General features: G+C 48.6%; 1 long non-coding RNA gene across 1 annotated transcript; it reads left to right on the top strand.

Moving 5' to 3' along the window:
- Positions 1–166: 166 nt before the first annotated feature.
- Positions 167–4,340, top strand: LOC132421904 (uncharacterized). The gene is made up of 3 exons (XR_009518785.1): positions 167–279; positions 504–647; positions 4,164–4,340. It is a non-coding gene; the product is annotated as an uncharacterized lncRNA (long non-coding RNA).
- Positions 4,341–8,777: the final 4,437 nt, after the last annotated feature.

The following is an 8,777-nucleotide window of genomic DNA, read 5'->3' as shown; positions in this document are numbered from 1 at the left end:
GGAGCCAAGACAGAGCGTTGGTGGCCTGGGGCAAGACGGCGGGGCCGGCGTTGGGCGGCTAGCCGGGTGGGAGCAAGCGGGTGGGAGCGTTGGGGGACCTGGGGGTGGGGGACTTGGGGCGGCCGCGGGGGCGGGGTGTGGCCTGGGGCGGAGCGAAGGCGGAGTTCTTGGCCGCGAGGCAAGGGGTAGTGCCGCAGGGGACTCCGGTGTCAGTCCGGAGCTGGAGCGCGCGCGTCGGCTCCCGGAGGAGTTTGCATGAAAGGGGAGACAAGCCAGCAGGTGATGCCCCTGCCTTTTGCGAAGGCTGACAGTTCAGGAAGCGAGGCCAGAGGGGCTCTGCTCCCTGGTTTGTTGTCCTGGGAATGAGGCGACCTGATGAGGGATGGTGCGGGCCGGGTCGCTCAACATTTTGGGACCTCTCTCTTCCTATCCTTAAATCAAGGGAGGTGAACTAGAGGCTGAGGTCACTGCCAGCGCTGATCCTCGGGTGACCTCCTTCTCAGAACCTCTGTACTGTGAGAACTGGACAAAGGAGTCTTGGCGCTGCTAGAGGCAAGAGGAGTTGCCAGGGACACGGAGGAGAGATGACGCAGAGCCACTGCTAAAGCAAGTCAGTGTCCGAGAACCGAAAACCAAAATTAAAACAGGTAACACGAATTACCAGACACAGGATGGGGTCAAGGAGAAACCTTAGAAACCCCTGAGCCAAGGGTTCTCCATGTCAACAGCCACAGACCAGGGAGGAGAGCACTGCTCTGGGGTCCAGGCTGTGGGATAAGTGTCCACGAAATGCCAGCCTTCGGATGACACTAGAAGCTCCATGGGCCCACTAGGCCAGGGCTGCCAGAGCCCTCAAGTCCTGGGCCTGAAGGGGAGAGCCCAGCTCCCTATCAGACATCTGTACTCAGAGTTGCTGCTTCTGGGCACAATGACCCAGAGTCTGGGAGTCTGAGCACCCCCCAAAGGCTGGGCTAGTGGGCTCTGAGGATCTACTGCTTTGTGACCTGTGTCAGGACAGTGCTGCGACGCAAAACAGGAGGGCCAAAGATGTACCCTGACAGTGGCCCGTAGAGCAGGACATATCCTTGGGCTCTCCCCTCTCTTAAAAGGCCACCCAGGTGAGCATACCCCATCTTTCCTGGGGACCTGGGTGCTTGGCTGGGTGAGAAGAGGGTGGGGAGAAGATGGGGCCTGAGCAAATCACTTCCTCTCTGGGCCTCAGTTTCCCCATCTGAGACCCATCCAACTCCAGGGAGTCGTGTTTCTAAGTTGTAATGTCACACTGTAGAAACCTCTGCCCATAGTTCTGCCTCTCTGTGGGTGTGACCAGCCTCACATCATTCCCCACTCCGGGGACTCTTCCTGTGGGAGGGGGCCCTCCAATGCCCTCATCTGCTCACACCACACTCGGCCACCTCACCAACAGGGCTGGCACAGCAAAGAGAACACCAACCAAAGCAGCCCCAGCCCACCTGGACTGCAGGGCTTGGGGACACCCTGTCATCCCCACCTCCGAGGGCCTCAACACAGCCCCCAGGGCCTCCACCTGAAGGGCTGGCTCCCACACCCGGGAAGTGTGAGGCATGGGGTGAGGGGACGCAAAGGGATGACATGTTTAAAGGCACAGAGATTACGTCCAAAAAAATGAAGTGTGAGATTGTAAATGTGTGTCTGGAAGGCGCTGTAGGCCTTATAGAGCTCCATTCTGTGGGGCGTGGAGGGTTCTCTTCTGGCCACCCAGAAAGTCCCAAGGAAAGAGGCGGCCAGCTGAGGTTCCAGCCAGTGACTGGCAGGGCTATAGTTGGCAAAAAGGGGACTGGAGAGATGAGCACCATCTGTGGAAGGGGAAGGAAGACTGGGGTTCTGCTTTCACTGGGGGCTGTCAGCTCATAGCAGCTTGGGGGGCTATCCCAGCCAGACTGAGTGGCCCTATGGCACCTGATTTTGAGTGCTAAGCCTCCCCCAGGTATCAGCAGGGGAGGAATTCTGAGAGACCCCTTCAGTCCAGGGAGTGAGAACCAAGGTCTATAGGAGGACCAGACTTTGCCTGGCCATGCAACATGGGAGTGGAGTGGAGGGGGGGTTGGGGGGGGCAGTGCCCGGTGCAGAGTGACGTTGGGAATACCCCTGAGGGTCTGGGAGAGGCTGCCCTTGCCCCCTGTGCCTGGGGTGACGGCAGCAACTGAGGTGGTGCCACCAGCTACCCCCACCCCAGCTGGACCTGGGGACACAGGTTCCCTCACCCAGGAGTCTCCCAGGCCTCATACCTCCCCATCAGGTCTGACCTCCTCACCCCGCCCCTGCCTGCATTCCCATCTCCTCCATGGCCAAGGTGGCCCTACTGCCTACAGACCTCAAGGCGCCCATGCAGTCTGGACCTCTTTGGAGGGGGCCAGGTGCTTCCCACCTCTGTGTCCACAACTCCTGCTTCCCCCACACCCAGCCCCAGCCCACCTTTGCAGCTTCTGGTCACCTGCAACACCTCCCCTGGCCATCCCACGTTGGCCTCGCCTCACTGTGTCTGCCCAGCGTGGAGAAGGAAGGTAAATTAACGTGGAACAGCCACTGACAGACCAGCACCTGGTTCAGTTGACCCTGGATGGTAAACTGAGGCCTAGAGAACTCGGCAAATTAGCTCAAAGGACGCAAAGCAAGTGGGGGTGGGGCAGTGGCAAACACATGATCCCAGTCTCCTGCTTTCACCAGCTAAGCCACCTCCAGATAATCTTGCTGGCCTCAGCACAGCATGAGGAGGGTGTGTTATCCAAGGAGGTCAGAGCTTTTTCTTCCAGCATAGCATGCTCTGGCCAATGGCAAAGTGGCCCCGTGTTTCTGTTAGAGAAACCTCGGCTTGGGGCTTTTTTTATTCCCCCTGCCATGGCCACCCAAGCCTGCTTGGCACAGGCCAGCTTTCTGGGAAAGGACATCCAGAGTATGAGGCAGGACAAGCTGACACTAATAAGGGGGCTGCAGCCACCCTGTGCAGCATGAGGGAAAGCAAGGAGTGGTCCAGGCTGGGCTGCGTCTCTACCCTGTACATGTTCCTAACCAGAGTTATGGCAGTGCTCTCCAAGGGGCTGATGGACACAGCTCCAAGAGGACCTCATCAGCGCCAGGGAGGGGTGTGTACTGTGAAACAAAGCCCACCCCGAGACAGGAAAGATAAGGGTGGTAGGTTGTGACGGCTCACTGGCACTTTTGCAAACATCCAACTTCATGGAGACCTTGGCGCTGTGAACTGCCAGAATCATGCACAGCAGTGGGTCCTGAGAATGTTGACACCCAGCCATGCAGAGGGGGCTACCCAGGTCTCAGCAGAACAGCAAACTCCTGCAAAGCTGGGGGTGCCCACCATGACCCCAAGCTGGGCAAGGGCAGCCCACCTCCCTGGGCCAGGCCCACCCGACATCTTTAAGGCCTAGTTTGGATGCAGAAGCAAGGCCTCAATTGTCAATTCAGTGGCTTTCTCAGTCGCCTCCTCCCAGGGCCAGAGACAGAGACCGAACGCACAGAGGACCGCCTTCCCAGCTGATGCCCACCCACTCCTCAGCCACTCAGGCCTCAGTTGCCCAGCCAACAGCATGATGAGAATGAGGTTTGGGGAGGATCTAGGAGGGCCAGACTGGGGAGCTTGCGCTGCCCAGATGCTGCCCGGAACAGGGAGTGGTTCTCTCAGGTGGTCTGGAAGGAGTGGGTGAGCAGCTGCTTATCAGAAAACATTGCCTAATTGGGGCCTAATTGGGAAGGTTTATGGGGCCAGTAAGGGGGGCTCCTTGGGGAGATGGTGAAAGCCACTCATGAGTCATTTGAAACTGAGCCGGACAAAGAGCTCAAGGAGAAATGATCCCACCCAGCCTGCTAGCCATGGGTAGAATGAGCTCATGGGCTCTGGGATGCACATGCGTGCATGTGTGTGCACGTGTGTGTGTGTGAGAGAGAGAGAGAGAGAGAGGGAGGGGAGGGGAGGAGAAGAGAGAAGCTGGTACTCATACAGCTGGTACTCAGAAGCTGAGCCCTGCAGAGCCTCCACTGCGGGCCCCATCACTGCATGGCCAGACTGCCCCCTGCAGGTCGGGGAGGGAAGGGCCCAGTATCTCAGCCAGCGTCCTGGCTTAGCATCCTCACCCAGCATCCAGGCCAGCATAAACATACCTTCTCTGCAGTGCCCAGCACAGGACCTGTCCTGGGACAGATGCCAAATGGACATGGAGCTTATTCTTCACAGTGGGACACCATCTGTTCACACCACTTCATCCTCTGTGAGATGTGTGTTGGAGACTTGGATGCATAATAAACATTTTAACATGTTTATTCAAATGTTTAAAACTTGTTTTGAAAGAAATGTAGATTCACATGCAATTGTGAAAAATAATAAGAGACTCTTTGTACCCTTCACCGGGCTTCCCCTAATGGACAGTATGACAGCCAGGAAACTGACATTGACAAAATGCATGGACCTTGCTACATGAACTCATCTGTGTGCATGTGTGTTTAGTTCTATGCACTTTTATCACACATGGAAGTTCATTTGTCCACCACAGTCACACTGAACATCTCCATCACTCATGGAGATCCCTTATGCTGCCCTGTTATAGCCACACACCCCTGGCGTCTACTAAATCCACTCTCCATCTATCATTTTGTCAGTTCAGGAATGCTATATACACGGAATCATACAGTAACCTTTGGGGATTGGCTTTTGCACTAAGCAAAATTTCCTGGAGATCCATTCAGGTTGTCAAGTGTATCAACAGCCCCTTCCTTTTGATTGCTTCATAGGATTCTACTGTATGGATATACCATTCACACACTGAGGGACATCTGGGCTGTGTCCAGTTTCTGGTTATTATGAATAAAACTGCTGTTAACATTTGTGTACAGGTTTTATGTGAACATAAGTTTTATTCGTCTAAGATAAATGCTCGGGAGAGCAATGGCTGGGTCATATGGTAGCTGCATGTTTAGTCTTGTAAGAAAATGCCAAACTGTTTTCCGGAGTGGCTGCACTGTTTTACATTCCCACCAGCAATGTACAAGAGATCTAGTTTCTCCACATTCTCACCAGTATTTGGGGTTGTCACTGTCTTTTTATTTTAGTTGTCCTTGTAAGCATGCAGTGGTATCTCATTGTGGCTTTAATTTGCATCTCCCTAATGGCTAATAATGTTGAACATTAATGGATTTTATTGCCTCTTTGGTGAAATGTCTATTCATCTTTTGCCCATTTTCTAATTGAATTTTTTAACATTGAGTTTTGAATGTTCTTTATATATTGTAGGTATGGTTTCTTTTGTCAGATGCTGGTTTGCAAATATTCTCCCAGTCTGTAGTTTGTCTTTTCATCCTCCTCACCTGGGCTTTTTCGGAGCAAAACTTTAATTTAGTATTTCCTTTTATGGTCATGCTTTTGGAGTTATGCCTAAACTCTTTGCCTAAGCCAAGATTCTGAAGATTTCTTCTATTTTTTAAATAAAAGTTTTATAGTTTTACAGTTTACCTTTAAGTCCATGATCCATTTTGAGTTTTTATATAAAGTGTGAGGTTTAGGTTGAGGTTCATTTTTTTGTCTATGGACATCCAGTTGCTTCAGCACCGTTTGTTATAAAGGCTTCTTCCTCCATTGAACTGCTTTTGTACATATTTGAGTGCAGCTATTTCTGGATTCACTGTTCTGTTCATGTATGTGTCTAACCCTCTGCTGATACCACACTGTCTTGATTTCTGGAACTATATAGCAAGTCTTAACGTTGGATAGGGTGATTCTTCCACTTTGTTCTTCTTTTTCAAGACTGTTTTAGGTATTCTAAGGCCTGCACCTTTCCATATAAATTTTAGAATAAGCTTGTGTGTGCCTACCAAAAAAAAAAAAACCTTACTGGGATTCTGATAAGAATTACATTAAACCTATAGACAAATTTGGAGAGAATTGGCATATTTGCTATGTTGGGTCTTCTAATCCGTGAATACAAAATGTGTATTTATTTAGGTTTTCTTTGACTCCTTAAAATCATCATTTTGTAATTTCAGCATAAAGATCCTGCACGTTTTGTCAAGTTTATAACTGAGTATTTCATTTTCTTTGGCGTGATTATGAACAATACTGTGTTTTACATTTCAGTTTCCACATGGTTGTTGTAGGTATATGGAAATGTGATTGACTTTTGTGTGTTGATCTTACACACAACCATACAGAGCTTACTTAGTGCTAGAAGGTTTGGCTTTTTTCTTTTGAAAGGTTCATTGGGATTTCCTACATACAATAGATAATTGTGTCATCTGCCAATAGAACTTCCAATACTATGTTGAAAAAGAGTGGTGAGAACAGACATCATTGTTCTCGAACATTAGGGGAAAGCTTTCATCTTTCACCTTTAAGTATGATGTTAGGTGTAGGGGGGGTTTTTAGGTGTTATTTATCAGTAGGGAAAATTCTCCTCACTTCCTAGTTTGATGAGAGTTTTTTTCATAAGTGGATGGGTTTTTTCAAATGCTTTTTCTATATCAGTATAAGCATATGATTTCTCTTCTTTAGCCTGTTGATGTGATGGATTACATTGATGGATTTTCAACGGTTGACCAAGACTTACATATCTGGAATGAATCCCACTTGGCCATAGTATTTAATTCATTTTATACATTGCTAAGTTCATTTTGTTAATATTTTGTTGAGAATTTTTATTTCTAAGTTCATAAGTGATATTAGTCTGTAGTTCTCTCCAGCTCTGTCTCTATCTCTGCCTCCCTGTCTCTCTCTATCTCTATCTCTCTTTGGTACTGTCTTTGCCTGTTTTGGGTATCACACAGGGTAATACTAACTTCCTAACATCAGTTGGGATCTATTCCCATCTCTTCTATTTCCTAGAAGAAATTGTATAAAATTGGTGTAATTTCTTCTGGTCATGGGGATTTCTTTGGGGGGGTGCTTTTTATTTACACCAATTTTTGAAATGGTTATAGGACTATTCAGGTAGCTTATTTCATCTTGGTTGAGTCTTGGTAGTTTATAGTTTGTGAGGAATTGATTCATCTCTTCTAAGTTGTTGGATTTATAAGTATAAAGTTGTTCATAGCTTGCTTTATTATCTTTGTAATGTCCCAGGGTCTGTAGTGATGTCCCCTGTTTCATCCTGATTTTGGTGATTTGTGTCTTCTCTCTTTTTACATTCTTCAGTCCTGCAAGAGTTTATAAACAATTTTAAAGACTAGCTTTTAAAAATTGATTCCTCTATTGTTTTCTGTTTTTTATTTCTTACTTCTTGCTTTGGTTTTATTTTGCTTCTCTTTCTAGTCTCTTGAGACAGGAACTTAGAATATTGACTTGAGACCTGTCCCCTTTTCTAATGTAGGCATTCAGTGTTATAAATTTTCCTCTCAGCACTGTTTAGCTGCATCCCACATATTGTGACATGACGCACTTTCATTTTAATTTCCAAATATGTACACAACAAACAACAGAGCCTCAAAATCCATGAATTGAAAACTGATAGAGCTGAAAGGAGATGTAGACAAATCCACAATTATAGTTGGAGACGTCAACACCCCTGTCAGCAATTGATAGAACTACTAGACAGAAAATTAGCAAAGACATTTAAGAACTCAACAACCCATTGACCAAGAGAGTTTGATAGACGCCACCCAAAGTACATTCTTTACAAACACCCATGGAACATTTGCCAAGATGGACCATACCTCATGGTGTGAAATAAACCCCAACAAGTTGAAAAGAATTGTAATCATACAGGGTGTGTTCTCTGACCACAGTGGCATTAAACTAGAAATCAGTGCCACAAAAGACATCTGGAAATCCTCTAAACACTCTGAAACTAGACAACACACTTCTAAATAATCTATGGGTCAAAGAGAGTCTCAATGGAAATCTTTAAATATGTTTTTCAAATTTAAAATTTTTAATTAAAGCAGAAATAATCTACCCCCTATTTGGAGAAAAGATTTCATTTCTATAATCTACTCCAAACCAACTTTCTGAATGGTCTCTTTTCCTCCCTTGGTTTATCCACAGCTAACAGGGACAGTGCCACTCCAGAGACACTCTCACATCTGTAGGGCGGGCAGAGAAAAGGGGAAGGCACTCAGACTGAGACACCATTCCACCTGGACCACAGGTTGGGACTTGGTGGAAGGGGAGCTATTTGCACTTAGGGGTTATACTGGAGTATGCCAGGTGCAGGGCCAGTGTCCCATTTTTGAAGTCCCATCCTCATGGCTGGGACTCCCGCCCAGCCTGCAGTCTCCCTGTTGGGGCTAGGGAGCACGAATCCTGCATCCAGGCTTTTCCTGGCCCCTTGCACCCATGCATTCCTACCCCCCCACCAGGGAACAGCCTCACTCTCCCATCCAGGCCTGGGTGGAGTTCTGACGCCAAGACCATCATATTCAGTCAGATGCCCAGATAAGATGCCCTGAAAGGTGTTCCTGTTCCATGGGGCTCACTGGCCTCCCCGGTGGTTAGCATGTTCCCCAGTGCCTGGCCCCAGAATTAGGAACCCACCCCAACAATTTCAGGTTCCTCTGAGGCCGCAGGGATGACTGTTAGGCTCAGCAACAGGTTCCAGACTCTGCTAGCTGCCACTTCATCTCTTGGAGCCCTGACTGCCAAATATCACCATTTGCCAGGTTGGACCTGCATTTCCCATGGCTTCTTCCTGAAGATTCAGGCAGCCTGGACACCCCAGGAACATTTTGTGTGGGATTTGGAACGAGTAAGTGGAGGAGAGCTATGTGCTTTTGTGCCCAAGGGGTGGATGCCAGGCCTGGGT

The sequence above is a fragment of the Delphinus delphis genome, chromosome 3 (genome assembly GCF_949987515.2).
Source record: "Delphinus delphis chromosome 3, mDelDel1.2, whole genome shotgun sequence".
NCBI lineage: Eukaryota > Metazoa > Chordata > Mammalia > Artiodactyla > Delphinidae > Delphinus > Delphinus delphis.
Note: the sequence above shows the minus strand (reverse complement) of the source record. Positions and strands in the feature narration are given on the sequence as shown.